Source organism: Balaenoptera borealis (genome assembly GCF_965194805.1).
Source record: "Balaenoptera borealis genome assembly, chromosome: 2".
NCBI classification, from domain to species: domain Eukaryota; kingdom Metazoa; phylum Chordata; class Mammalia; order Artiodactyla; family Balaenopteridae; genus Balaenoptera; species Balaenoptera borealis.
In genome coordinates, this window is record NC_138867.1 from 80,782,415 (window position 1) to 80,798,579 (window position 16,165).

The 16,165-nt window shown below is 35.9% G+C and overlaps 1 long non-coding RNA gene across 1 annotated transcript in view; it reads left to right on the top strand.

Moving 5' to 3' along the window:
* The window catches only part of LOC309622542, a 608,620-nt gene that overhangs the window by 466,498 nt on the left and 125,957 nt on the right, over positions 1 to 16,165 (top strand). Inside the window, exon 3 of the long non-coding RNA XR_014240954.1 lies at positions 13,782 to 13,855. This is a non-coding gene — a long non-coding RNA (uncharacterized lncRNA). The remainder of the gene's footprint in view (positions 1 to 13,781; positions 13,856 to 16,165) is intronic.

Here is a 16,165-nt window from a genome sequence, read left to right on the forward strand (position 1 = left end):
TCTCCTCTCTGTCTCTCTAACCCTCCTACGTCCCTCTTATAAAGAACCTTGTGATTACATTGGGCCCACTGGGATAGAACAGACAAATCTCCCCATCTCAAAATTCTTAATCATACCTACAAATTTCCTTTTTCCATAAAAGGTAATATATTCACAGGTTCTGGGGATTAATATGTGGATGTCTTTGAGGGGCCATTATTCAGACTACCATATACCCTCTTTAACCTCTTTTCTCCTGCCAGTGTCTCCCATTGGCTCAATCCAACTGGAAGCCAGAGGGAAAGGAACCCATTGATGTAGTCTATGTAGATTAGCTTCCCTGGGTACAGTGCTTGATGAATTTAGAAGTATAATAAAATATATACAGAGAAGATCATATGAAGCCATTAATATTATTACTAGTTGTCATTTGGTTCTACCCTACACATTTTACAACCTGAATAGGATCTTTCATTTATAACTTTGATTCCTTTAATAATATGTGCTATGCCTCCACTGTGTATTTTTTGAAATTTAAAATTGTTATAAACATGAAATAATTGTATAGAAATGCCAATATTTGATTTGATTTATTTTGGTTTTATTCCTCTCAAATAAAAATCTCCTAGATCCAGAAAAACAAGGGAAAAAGTCAGCTCATTACAATTTTCTCTGACTTCAAATGTTTCAGAATACACAATCATTTAAATAATTTGAACAAACTATGATAACTATATATTTGATTCAGTGGACAGAGATTTTTGTCCCACCCATCTAAGGTAATTGTAGTCATGTCATTGGGTTCTAGAGAATTATTGTTAATTTAAATAAGTATGTTCATATTTATGTGGCAAATTCTTAGACCAGGTATAGATTATTATCTTCAAATATTTAAGGCATATAAACCCAGTAAATATGTAAAAAGTCATAATGTAAAAGCAGTGGAAAGAACATGTTAAGGGATAGCTTAGAAAAGAATAAAAGAGAATGGAAAGATTTCTTTATTTGAGATTGAAAAGTGAAAGACATGCTGGAACTAAAGCAATGATTAAGTAGCCAAAATGATACTTGTAAACAGTTAAGTGTTGACCAGGTGGGTGTTGGATAATTTAACTCCTTTTGCAATCTGTCTTCTCTGTTATGAAAGACTCTTGGTTTACATGGTAATAGCTGTTATCTTATGAAATGTTGTTCAAGATCTTGAAGATGTTTCTGAAATGTGTTATTGTAGTTATGAAACTTCCTAGTTACTACCAATATCTCTTCATTTTCAGGAGTTAGAGGAAAATGACTCAGTTAACCCAACCTAAATGATGTAGTACCTTGGTGAGGATTTATCATTATGGGCAACTATTCTTGAATATTGTCTTTCTCTGGTGCCCCTCCTTTATGGGAGTGCATTTCCCTAGCATATGAAGGTATTTCACACAAATTATTTCTTCTCTGAGGAAGTTGACAGACATTGACCTTAGGTATCGAAACGTTTAAACGTGTCTGATTTTATAAGTAGGTTTGCTGGTAGAGTCAGGAACCAGTTTCTTTCATCAGCATTTCCAGAAGTCACACATAAGCCTTGTAATAAACTATACCCAGGAATCACTAAGATACACTTTGCTTCCAGAGATCTAGTTAGTCTTTTAATCCTTCCTTACTCTAATCTTTCTTCTGATGTCTAGGTACTTGGTAGATAATTAAAGCTTTCTTTCACACATTGGGTTTGGCAAAATTATTTACATCTCAGGAAAATTGCATTGTTCTTTTTTTCTAAACTTTTTTCTAAATATTTTCTACATTTTTCTAAATTTTATACCATTCATCTCATTCAGCTGAATGTCAGGGTGATAAGGGGGAAACAACAATATTATTGTTTGTCTGTTAATTGAAAACTTCTGTATAAAAATAGATTTTTACAAGATGGACAAATCCACCTAGTATTATTTTACATCAAACAATTATTCAAGATTATTATAACCATTCCAAGATGAAGTCAGAAATCATTTATTTTTCTTCATTTTCGTTTAGTCATTTTACAAACCTTATCAAACAGGCACTATGTACTTGCACTATAATATGGTGTGCCCTCTTTGGGGGGATAGCTATGTTTAATACATGCTTTTGTTTCCACATTACAACTGAACTGTACATGTTATGTATTTTTTTATGCTCAAAGCTGGGGATAGGTTTAAGGTGAATTTAGTTATCAGTGGCATTGTACAATTGAGGAATTATGGAGTCTGATATAGAGAAGATGACAATTTTTTACCTCAGAAGAGATAAATAGGTAACTTATAGTTCAGTTGATAGGTTCAGTGACAGAGAAAACTATAGGATACTTACTGGAGAACATAGGAAAAGGAGTCAAGACAAAGAAGGGTCAATGAAGGGACCCCTTTGCATTTTCAAGGATAATTAAGGCTGACTGGGAGGAGGAAATAGTGATGAACTTGAGAGGATATTTCTTGTTCAAGGAACTGAAGCAGGTTGGCAAGGTGACATTGAGGATTTGAGAAGAAGGGAAGACTGGCTCCCAAGGAGACCAAGGACCACATCAGAGCAGGTCTTGTAAGTTAAGCCAAATACACCTTTTTAAGCTTCTGAGAGGATGTGTGACTAGTGAGAAGGTATTTACCTCTCGGTGCCTTAGTATCCTTATATGGAAAATGTGTATAATAATGCTGGCTACCTCATATGGTACTTGTGAGAATAGAATGGTTTTATATATACCTCCCATAAAACAGTGCCTGGCATAGTAAGTACTGGATAGATGCCAAGTTAACCATTGAAGCATTTAAAGCAGGAAAATGTCACCATATATAAAATCTCATCCAGAGCGGACGTCTTTCTTTATGATATGTTTGCTATTTCCTTTATCATTATGGGATTTTTATGGTTTTCTTGGAATAATAGGGTAAACTAAGTGAATAATTGCTTAATCACCAGGAAATTCATTAAAAATAGTTTAACTGAAAGTTAATTTTCAGACCACTTAATTAATAAGCACTCAACCTTTCCCTTTTTAGAATAATTTATCATGTTTTTCCACAGTCTGTATTTGGACAGCTACCATAAACACAGCTTGATCAGCTCAATATTCTGCATAAATCTAACAGAAACCAGAGGTTCTCTGGCTGTATCTGTTTCCTGAAGAGAACAGTTCATGCCAAGTTTCTGTGGCAAAGGTCAGTAGTTAATAGATACTGTGGTACACTTAATAACCCTATGAAATCCTGGATGTTAAACCACAACTTGGAATCATAGCTCTATTTTTCAGATGTGTTCTTTTGCACATAGCTTTAGGTGCAGAAACAGATTTCCTGAACATTTCCACTTCTTTTCTTTCAAGTGTATCTAACTTAAAAAAATATGTTTTTGAGTTATTTCCACCAATGCCGCCCTTGTTTCTTTCATTTACACACTCCTTCAAGGTAAAATTAGAACATCAGTAATTGCAAAGAAACATTTTATTGAATAACAAAGCACAACTGTTCGTGCTGTTCAAAATTACATAGGAATAAAGATAATGGCAGCCAGTTTAAAGCATTGCAGAGTCTTCCCTTGCCTTCCCTTCCCTTTGTTTCCCTGTTTCTCTCTGTATATGAAATCTTCTCTGTAGACAGAACTCTGGTATTTATTTCCATTAAGAGTTGGATGTTTTCCAAATCATTTTCAATTCAAAATTATAAATGAGTAGTTGAAAAACAATAAAATGTATCAATATTAAAACATTCCACTTAAAGAAGAAATATTTCAAACTTTCATATAGCATGTCTACCCATAAATTTGGTGTTGTCTGTTGAGATGAGTGTATTTTTATGTGTATGCTAATTAGGGCAATAAGATGATTTTTATGATTGTAAACATGCTCCGTCCTACTCCATCTGTTTGCCTTTTATATTTAAGTGCAAAAAGAAAGAGTACTCTCTGTCCATAAGATTGGAATTTGAATTGAGGCTGTATAGAATATAGCTAGTGCACTGTAATTGCTAGAGGTGCTCTGTTGATTTTATATATATTGATTGAATAGACTGCACTTGAATGGCATCTACGTGAAATCTGATTACAGCTTTGGAATTAAAAATGGAAATGGTCCAGTCCAAATGGAGTTGTAATAATGTTCTTAAACATTATTAAGAACAACAGAACTGAATAGAAGAATAGTGGAACTGAAAAGAACCTGGGAGATCATCTAGCCCTACCCCTCATAGGAACAGGTGACAACACTAATGTTACCGAGTCCAAGCTTCTACCGCTCACCGTACGAAGGCAAATACATTGAGAGATGAGGTGTTGGGGCAAAGAATAGCAACTTTATTTGGAAAGCCAGCAGACCAAGAAGGTGGTGGACTAGTGTCCCAAACAACCATCTTACTTGAGTTAGAATTCAAGCTTATTTTATACTAAAAGGGGAGGGGATGTGGCTCATTGTTGCAAACTTCTGGGTGCCAGAACATTTGTTCTTAAAGCTATCCACCTAGGTCTGGTCACAATGTTCCTATAAACCTCCAACAAGACAAATGTTATTCTCTGTACCACAACTTTTTATATCTATATGAATGAAAAGTGTTATACCTTTAAAGGTCAAGCCTGGGAGACAGAGCCTTGAGAATGGGCTATCGTGTATATTTTAGGCTATAGGCAACATTCTTTTACAAGGATGCAGAGCCAGCACGACTGAGCACAGGCAACAGAGAACAAACGTTAGAGCTAAAGGAATAGATCCAATATGGAGTTGGGTTTGTTCTTCTCTGTTACACTAAAAGCCAGTAAGGTGAGATTGATAACCATTGTTGTTGGCAAGTGGGGCCCCTACCTTAGATGGAAGAAAGGAGCATTCTCAGATTTCTGCTAAGTCCAGCTGGTCTTTCCTTATTTCTCCTTGGTGGTCATTATTTTCAGCTATAGAAATACTTATAAAAGTAATGTGTGCATTTCCATAAAGACAATGAGTTATTTCTTTCTTACTCTGCCTGTCCCAATGGCCTGTCATGAGGAACTTCAGCTTTGAGGGAAAAGGTGACAAAATTCAAGCACCTTCCATCTGCCCCACTAATCATCCTCCAATCACCTTATACCCATAATTTTATAATAAACACTTTCATTTGATAGGACTTGAAACCATACTAATAATGTTGGGTACTTCCCCCTGTTTTTTTCTTAGAATAATTTCTTCTTTTTCATTTTTCTAGTTAACTTCTTTTATAGTCAAAGAAATAAAAAGCTTGTATTGTCGCCCTTCCAACATCGGTAACATATTCTAACTAACCAGTGTATTACTGAGAACCAGAAAATGTATTAATTATTCTGGAACTGGAGAATGGAACTTGATTTAGGAGGGCAACTTTATGTCAGGGTCTTGAGGAGCTCACAGTCCAAAGTAGGCTGTCAGAGAATTCCCATATCTTGTAGGATGGGCCTGCGTCAGTGTCTCTGCCTCTCTGAGTAATTGGCTGGGAGCATGTGTATAGTGGTGGTGTGGCCTTTGCATGTATATAGTGCTGGTTCACGGTGCAGCAGCTGGAAATGTCAATCTGTGACTTTCCCTGTGTCAGAAGATGCCTAGTGTTGTATTTTCATGGTTGCTACACGCTCCCATCAAATGCTGAATTTATTTCCCTTCTGCATCAATCTGTGCTGGGACTATGAGCTGTTTTGGCTGATGCAATGCAACAGAAGTGACTGTGTATAACTTCTGTGACTGAGCCTTAGGTCTGCAGTGTCTTCCTTCACTGCTTGTAGTGATCTCTCTTGGAAATGAGATGCCACATAAGAAGTCTGCATACACTGAGATGACCATGAAGAAGCCCACTTTAGCCACATAAAAAAAGTCCACATAGAAGAGCACAATGGTGCCAAACAGGTGAACAAAGACTTTTTGGATCTATTTCCCAGCCCAGATAGCAGGAATGCAACTGAGAGACTGACCTCAGCCAATACTGCCTGGAGCAGAAGCACTGCCTGGGAAAGCTCTGCTCAAAATCCTGACCCAAAGAATTATGAACAAATACAGTGGTTGTGATTTTTAAATCTCTAAGTTTTGGTTGCATTTGTTACCATAAAGATGAATCTGCCATAGCATCCCTGCCACACTCAGGTATTGGCTATGAGTAGCCTGCAAGAGGACTGCAATCATGGTGCAGCAGCTGGGGCTGTCAATCAATCACACTGAAACAGCCAATCAACTGAAATAAAATTCAGTGTCTTTTGCACTAACAAAGACTTTACATGTGCGTTATTGACTTAATGACCAAATACAGGTGAAGGCCTGCAAGATGGAGAAGAGCCTGTTGTGGAGAATAGAAAGGCAGTGAGGAAATTGTTTTTGGAGTGTGGAGAAAATTCAGCCTGTTTCATATGTTGGTGGAATGTTTGATAACACTGTACCTATGATATCCTGGAAGAGAGGAATGTATCTAATTAACTCATGGATCTGGCTATGGGTGTTTGTCCCATATTGAAAATGCTAACTGACTTCATTTAAGAACCTATTTTGAAGTAAGGTGAGAGAAATCAACAAAAAAAGGAGCTGTTTCATTTTCAAGCAGAATTTAGAGGAACTACATGTAACTTAGGACTTGCCAGGGTTGATAATAAAACTGATTCTCAGTCTCAGCTTCTCTAACTGGTACAAAGTCCCCAAGGCTCTCTGGATACAGAACCAAGATCAAATCCAGGTGCTTGCCTGTAAAATGTGACCTCAAGGTCAATATCAAGTCGAGGGCATTTGTGGAAGACCCTTTATTAGGATCTCAGAAAATTTGAAAACGTAGTGCTTTGACCTCTCAGTTTGACAGAAGAGCTTCTATGAATCTTAAGTGATTTGTCCCATGACACCTGATTCACAAACCAAAGTAGAGGGAAGCATGTCTTGAAGATATTTGTAGATGTGGCCTTTGTCTACTGGTGTGCATTATAATTTTTTATTTAATTTTATTTTTTTCACTTTGTTGTTATTTTCAGTTTTATTGAGATATAATTGACATAAAACACTGTATAAATTTAAGGTGTACAACATAATGATTTGATTTACATACACCATGAAATGATTACCATGATAGGTTTAGTGAACACCCATTATTTCATATAGGTACAACAGTAAAGAAATAGAAGAAAAATTTTTTTGCCTTGTGATGAGAACACTTGGGATTTACTCTTAACAACTTTCATTTGTAACACACAGCAGTTGTAATTATCTTTATCATTGTACATTACATCTCTAGTACTTATTTATACTATAATTGGAAGTTTGTATATTTTGACTACCTTCATCAAATTCCCTCCCCTCCACCCCCGGCTCTGGTAGCCACAGATCTGATCTCTTTTTCTATGAATTTGTTTATTTGTTTTTGAAGTATAATTGACCTACAACACTATTTTGATTCCTGATACACAGCATAGTGATTCAATATTTCTCTACATTTCAAAATGATCACCATGATAAGTCTAGTTGTCATCTGTCACCATACAAAAATATTACATAATTATTGACTACATTCCTCACACTTTACATTTCATACCTGTGGCTCATATATTTTGTAACTGAAAGTTTATACCTCTTAATCTCTCTCACCTATTCCTCTCCACCCACCATCTGGAAACCACTTGTTTGTTCTCTGTATCTATGACTTTGTTTCTCTTTGGTTATATTTGTTCATTTGTTTTGTTTTTTAGATTCCACATATAAGTGAAATCATACAGTACTTGTCTTTCTTTGTCTGACTTATTTCACTTAGCATAATACCCTCTGTGTGCATCCATGTTTTTGCAAATGGCAAGATTTCATTCTTTTTTATGACTGAGTAATGCCCACTATCACCACTTTTATTCAACATAATATTGGAAGTCCTAGCCACAGCAACAAGACACGAACAAGAAATAAAAGGAATCCAATTGGAAAGGAAGAACTGTCATTGTTTGTGGGTGATATGATTCTGTATGTAGAAAACCCTAAAGACACCATGAAAAAACTACTAGAACTCATCAATGAATTCGGTAAACTTGGAAGATTAAAAATTAATATACAAAAATCTGTTGTGTTTCTATACACTAACAATGAACTATCAAAAAAAGAAATTAAGAAACAATCCCATTCACAATTGCATAAAAAGAATAAAATACCTGGGAATAAATCTAACTAAGGAGGTAAAAGACCTGGACTCAGAGAGCTGAAATACTGATGAAAAAAATTGAAGATGACACAAACAGAAGGTTATACTGTGTTAATGGATTGGAAGAATTAATATTGTTAAAATGATCATACTATCCAAGGCAATCTATAGATTCAATGCAATCCCTATCAAAATACTAATGGCATTTTTCACAGAACTAGAACAAATAATTCTAAAATTTGTATGTAAACACAAAGACCCTGAATAGGCAAAACAATTTTAAGAATAAAAAACAAAATAGGACGTATCATGCTCCCTGATTTCAAACTATACTACAAAGCTACAGTAATCAAAACTGTATGGCACTGGCACAAAAACAAACACATAGGTCAATGAAGATCTATGTGACTAGAGAGCCCAGAAACGAACCCACACTTACATGGGCAGTTAATCTACAACAAAGGAGGTGATAATATACAACAAGGAGAAGACAGACTCTTCGATAAATGGTGTGGGGGGAAAACTGGACAACTGCATGCAAAAGAACCAAACTGTACTACTTTCTCACGCTATATACAAAAATAAACTCAAAATGGATTCAAGACTTAAATGTAAGAGCTGAAACCGTAAAACTTCTAGAAGAAAATAGGCAGTACACTTTTTGACATTGTTCTTAGCAATACTTTTTGGATATGTCTCAGTCAAGGAAAACAAAAGCAAAAGTAAACAAATGAGACTATATCAAACTAAAAAAGCTTTTGCACAGCAAAGGAAACTATCAACAAAATGGAAAGGCTGCCTACTGAATGGGAGAAGCTATTTGTAAACTGTATATCTGACAAGGGGTTAATATCCAAAATATACAAAGAACTCATACAACTCAACATCAAAAACAAACAAACAAACAAAAACCCCAATTTCAATATGGGCAGAGGACCTGAATAGACAATTTTCCAAAGAAGACATACAGATGGTCAACAGGCACATGAGAAGATGTGCAACATCACTAATCATTATGGAAATGTAAATCAAAACCACAATGAGATATCATCTCACACCTGTCAGAATGGCTGTTATCAAAAAGACAAGAAATAACAAGTGTTGTCAAGGATGTGGAGAAAAGGGAACCCTCATTCACTGTTGGTGAAACTGTAAATTGGTATAGCCACTATGGAAAACAGGATGGAGAGTCTTTAAAAAAATTAAAAATAGAACTACCATACAATCTAGCAATTCCACCTCTGGGTATTTATCCAAAGAAAACAAAAACACTAATTCGAAAAGATATATGCACCCCTATATTCATTGCAGCACTATTTACAATAGCCAAGATATGGAAGCATCTAAGTGCTCATCAACAGATGAATGGATATGGAATACCTTGTAATTTGATATACAGGAAAGTCATATTTTATAGGAACTGTACCAGTTTGGACTGAAAGGGTTAAGAGTTTGAAATGAAAAGAGATGACCCCTGGGCCCCCAAATTTTACAGGCAAGAAGCAAGCAGAGAAAACCACTCAACTGAAGACATGGGCACTGTTTTATGGAACATGGAACTGTTTTATGGAACATAAAACAGAGGGTGAAATCACGCTCTGAGGCGAATCACTCCATGGGAGCAGAGGTGGATTGTAATTAATGGACACTTCCTGTCCTCAGAGCAGTAGGAATTGGTGACATATGCTCAGTGGATTTTAAGGTTGTTATGGATAAGTGACTATTGTGTGTCTCCTGTTCCCCCCTTTTGGAATGAGAAGGTCTACTTCAGTTATTGTCTCTGTTTCCCCATTATATGGTTGGATGACAGTAGGGGAAGACCCCTTTTTGGTTCTTATTCGTATGTCTCTGAAGTTAAGATGCTGCACCCAGAGAACTGTGTTTGAAGAAATTATTCTCATCTGGACCTGATTTAGATAAAGAAATCCTGGTCCTCAAGCCTGGGCCTGATGCTATAATAGAATGAAATTTTGAAATTTGGGGGAGAGGGTTGAGTGTATTTTATCTGAGGGAAGGAATTGTGGACAGAGGGCAGAATATGTGTTTCCAAAATTGGTCACAAAAATACTTCTCATCCCACATGCTAGTTTGCAATGTGACTTTTCCTTAACTGTATTAATTATGGAGTCTATTTCTCCTCTGCGGGTATCTGGGCTATCCCTGGTCCCTGTTTGACCAATAGAATACAGCAGAAATGACTTTTTGCATCTTCCCAGTCTTGGCTTTACAAAGTCTTTAGTTTCTATCTTCACCACTTGGAAGCCAGTGGCCCTATAAGAAACCCCACTATCCTAAGACCACCATACTGTGAAGAAGCCCAGACTAGCCATTTGGAGAGAGAACAGCCATGTGGAGGATCGCTTAGACACCAGCAATGTGAGTGAAGCCTACTTGGATCTTCAAGCCCAGCCCAGTTACCAGCTGACTGCTGCTGACTTAATGTCCCTTGTGCAGCAGCAGAACAATACTGACCCATATCCGAACCCATATATTCATGAGAAGATAAAATAGTTATTGTTTAAAACACTTTTGGAGAAGTTGGTCATGTAGCAATAACTTCCAGTCTTATAATTCTCTAGCTTCCCCTGCATCAGTTGTTCAGTTTCCTTAGTATGTGCCTGCCTGCAGTCCAGGAACAAACATAGCTGCTGTGCTTATTGGGGATGCTGATTTGTGCTGCCTATGCAATTGTAGTTTTTGATCAATTATGTCATTTTGTGTCCCTCCTCCGATTCTAAGTTGTTAATCTATTGACTCCAGAACATTTCTTCATAGAAAACAAAAGAACAGAACAAAATACAACATGAAACAAAATTTCCTTCCTTTGCTGCATTTTTCTCCTGTGAATACTTTTCCTTAATCTTCCTGAAATATGTCTTAATTTTAGTTCAATAGTTTCCCTCCTTTCATTCTCAGAACTTTAATGAATTTGTTTGTAATTTAATACATTTACAATCATTCAGTGTTTAGGTGGGAGGAGTAAACTTGAGTGTCTAATCCATATTCTGGAACATGGAGTCCATTCATCCACATTCTAATCAACATTTACTCATTTATCTCCTTATTACTTCAACAAAAGGATTGTCTTACATAAAGCATCATATTAGGTCTTAAGCATATTCTGTAGGAGCTTACAATACAGTGAAGGAGGCAACCATTTAAACAGGTAACTAACACAAGTCAAGGTGAAATGAAAGCTGAAAGGAAGTCGCATACAATGTGTAGTTTGGTCACAGAAATGTAGCTCTTAAATCTGATGTGGGAATGTGGCGATAACTTCACAGGAAAGGGAACATGTGAGCACCTCGCACTTACCATAGTGTGCTCAGGTAGGCATATGAAGTATATTTAATTGAAATGTTTAATCTTGATTCTGGTGTAAGTATGCCTTCAGTAGGTAGACAAGATAAGATGGATTTTCATACCCAGAGAAAAGCAGGAATAATCACTTGAAAGAGCCAACAATGGTAGCAGGAAGTTTCATAGCATATCTGGAATACTGGATTTGTGGAGTGATGAAGTGACCCATTTGGCTCTAAAAGGGCAATGAAACTGATGGCAGAATATAAATAATTTGTAAGGAGATATATATACTTCTTTTTAGTTGATACTGGGAAGATCTAGAATATTCTTGAATATAGTAGTGATGAAATATGAAAAGAAAATAATGATGGGATTATATTGACATGGAAATGGTTACGATATGAAAGATAAAGAATAGAGGAAAAGCAAAGAAACTTTCTAGATTTTTAGCTGGGGGATGAATATTTAGCTCTTTTAGCAATGAAAACAAGTGATAAACTGTGAAGTATTGCAAAAAATCTGAATCAGAGCTTTCCAATTGAATCTGTTTTCATATAACATAATTAACATGGAAATTGTGGCAAAGGATCTTTCTGTGGTTCAGATACTCACTCTTGTCCTCCACAGCTGTGATCCCATGACCTAGATTGTGAAATTGAGCTGCCACTTAGTCTGATTCATTAAACAACATCCTAAAAATAGCCACTGAAGTAGTAACATGAAATCTTACCAAATGGCTGTTAATGGAGATCTAAAAACCCATTATCTGGTAACTTACGCATATTTCTTTTTTTCTGATAAAAATAGATTACTCAGATCATAGGTAGCTTTTAATTGCATTTAAAGGAACTCACTGAACAAACTCATTTCTAGTGGAAATGCAATGAAATTCTTTTAGCCTCAATCCCAAGAAAATAAGAAAAAAAGTGGTTAAATGATATTTCAAACCAAGCTAATTTACTGAATTTTACAGACAATTTAGAAAATTTTATACCACACTTGTACCTGAAGTATCTGAAAAGAAATCCCATTGAATTCACAATTTTAATAATTCTTACCTTTATGCCACATATTATATTATTCCATCACTTAAAAATTTTCTGAATTGTTAACTTATTTTCCCAACTTTCTCACTCCAGGTTTCTTACCTGCAGGTCTTCCCCTCTTGATTATGAAGGTCTCACCTGTTGTCTACTTATGAAAACTTCCTTTCAATAAGAGAGAGAAATTTTATTCAGTGTTACAAATGAATAAAAGATAAATGGACTTCTGGCTGTCCTGAGCCTTGAAATCCTAAATAAAAATCAACTTTCTGAACTGCAAAAAATCTTTCAGTTCTCTCCTCCTCATTCCACTCTGTCGTCTAATGACACTAAGTTCATTAAGGTGTCAGTGGTTGATATTTCTCCCTGAGCATATTTGCACTTTAAAGGCTTTTTGAACAAATACCTAAAATATTGAAATAAAAATTTTTCAAAGATCTTGAAGCATGAAATGCAGGAAAAATGGAAGAGATGACAGGTGGTCAACTTGAAATTTCATGAAGTGAGTTTTCTGGGGAAAGGAATTTAATAATTAGGGAACAAGTTTGGGGAAGAAGTGTCTTCCCAGGATTCGGAAATCACATCATACTGGGAACTATCAAATTTTTCACTTTATAAGGCCATCATTTGGTCAGCTAGTCACATTTCCTTGTGTTTACATTATCTCAGCCCAGACCATCTGAAATTTAACTATGAAACAGACTAGTGAAGTTATCAATTATGAAGAAAAATCAAACAGGGAAAATACCTTTACTTAGAGTCAGTGGGAGTATTGGCACTTCTGTCTTATGAATGCCATGCTATTAGAAAACAGAGACAGTCAACATTGTAACTTGGAAATAAGAGCATACTATTAGATGTGGGCATAGAAAAAAAATAAATGCACAGAAAGGATTTAAAATACTGACTTACACTGAGGGAAATAAAATGGCAAGTAGCAATGTTTTATTATTGTACTATGAAAACAAACCTCCCAAATGTTCAAAACAAACAATTCCAGTATTACAAAATCTCATTAGCAATTAATCATAAGAGTATATAGACACAAATGAGATTAGAAATAATATTTCTAGAAGGTACTTTAGTTCCAAATCTGCATGGACATAGAAACCTTGAGCACATTAACATGACCTATTGTAATTAGAACTCAGCCAAGATAGGGCACTAAAGACAATTTATGGGATTGGAGCCCTGTAAGAGCTGCATAACCTGATGAATCATTTCCCCAAACTCTGCTGTAGTTCCAGGGCTCTCATAATTCTAATGATAAAAGCACCTAATGAAACAGTTCTGAGGAGGAAGCATGTTTATCAAACTTTACTAATTGTGTTATCCTTTCACTATCTCATAGCTGCACTGATGAGACCCTAAGGGAAGACTGTCTACTATCAAAGGAAGACTCCAATTCATCTCTACTTAAAAGCGGTAATTTTTCTCCTCTAAAAAAAAAAAGTTGGCAGTGAGAGGAAGATTATTCTTTTCTTTCAGTCCAAGAGAAAATTGAATCTCAAAGTGTAAAATAGTAAAAAGGTGTCTTAACCACTTCTTTCCTAATTTAGGCCCCTTTGGCTACACTCCACTGGTTGTGCCAACAGTCCTCATTTCAGAGTAAAAGAAAAGCTATATGTCTGGATTTATTTTTAACTATCCAACTTGGTAAAGGTATATTAAAACACAAATACAACGTGCTATTTCAATTAGCGTTGCAAAATTTATACCCACTATTTTCTGCTTCTCCTCTTCTTATTCTTGTTGTAGATTCAGAGAGAAGCAAATGGAACTGAAAATAGGATTTTTAAAAATATGTAATTTATTTTTATAGTCAGGTTTAAGTATAATTTATATACAGTAAAATTCATCTTTTTCAGGTGTGCAGTTCCATGAGTTTTGACAGATATATAGAGTTATGTAGCCACCACCACAGTCAAGCTGTAGAATACAAACATGGGCTATTTGCTTTAAAAAGTTCTTAGAGAAGGAGTGCGTTGAGGAATGATTGCAGTGGTAAAATGGAGTAAGTCAATTAGAGTGAGCAAAGCCATGAGAAAATAAGGCTGATTGTACAAAGGGAGGAAGAAAGAGGTGGTTAAGAGAGAAAAGGTAAAGAAATAGTGAAATAAAGGACATGGGCTGCAAGAATGGCACTCACATGATCAGAGTTGGGGATTTGGACCCCGTGAAGGAGATCCTGTATATATGGTCTCCTTACCACCCCTTTCATTTTTTCCAGTCTCCTCTGTTGATCTTTCTCTCTTAATGAATCCTGCATGGTGGGACACTGCTTTAAACCACCTAGGCCTTATGTTGACTGTTTAATCCAATTAATATATGGAGTAGTAATTTTCAAACTTTAGTATGATTCAAATTGTCTGTGGAGCATTTAAAAGTTTGTATGATTAGACACAGCTCCCAAAGATCCTGATTCAATAATTCTTACATGGGACTCCTTTTAAAAGGTTAAAAAAACACTGCAATTAGATTTTGGAAAACAGAGTAACATATTTTAGTATCAAGAGTACTTACAGACACAAAATATGCCATGAAGTGAGCACACGATGAGACCTATTCCTGCTAAAATGCTAAGATGCACACTACACAAAGAAGAGCCCTCTAGGCCCCGCTGTTACTCCTTGCCCCATACAGAGGAGGGTGAGTGGGATAACTGGCTGCAGAATTGGAACAGCTGCCAATTAGTCATTGTGGTCTTCAACTCCTCTCTACTCTCCCTTCTTTCCATTTTTTATATTAGAATATCTTTCTCTCCATTCCCTTCTCACTCTTTAAATACATCTCCTCACACAGAAAGGGGCTGGTAGTCATTTATATTCAGAGTAAAACCCATTCATTCTAGTTTATTAAGTCTCTTATTACCATTTTCTAACTATTTAACTCTAACAAAACAAAAAAAATATTTTAACTCTTGTAAAAGCAGGGACCACAAAACAGCAGCTTGCCAAATAAATGTATGTTTTATTCGGTAGATGATATTTTAAAAAATAATTTGAATTAGGTGCCAATATTTTAAAATGAAGATATTTTAGAAAAAAAAAATGAAATCCCTCCTTGGTAAAATGTCTGTAATGGAAAATGCTTCAGAATAATCAGTATTGTGCTACAGATCTGGCATGTTAGCCTAGTTTTAGTCCTTGGTGGGTGAGATGATCAGCCAAATCTAGTAATTGGTAGAAAGGGCCAAGTACCTGAGACAGCTGTTTTAAGCCTCATTTTGCTTTCTTTCAATAATGGATTTTTAATGGTGAAATTCTGGTCTTTTTACTTAGCTTGAATGAATGTTAGAACTAGTTTTCAGTAGTGAAACTGAAGGTATTCAGCAAGATGTATGCACCGGCTGCTCATGTATGTTTTTAAATCCTGCAAAGATGATTATGGGTCATGCCTGAGCACCCCAGGTTGTTCTCTAATCCATCCTTGTATATCCATTGGTTTAGGAGCTTTTAGGATTGCATCATACCAGCAAGAGGGCACAGAACAGTACCTCAGGAATCTTTCAGTTCCTGCCTTGAGGAAACCTTTAATAAGGCTGTGATCAGAGCACCTAAAAGGCCAGAGTGAGACTTCTAGAAAGAACATGTTATATTAACTTTTTCTTTCCTTGCTTGCCACTCAGTGTGTGTCTAAAAAAAAAAGTCTGTGTGTGGCAGATTTTGGTCTAAAAGGTGCTTTCCTTATAACCTGGTAGTGAGTTTGTGGATGAGAAGCTAACCTGCATCGCCC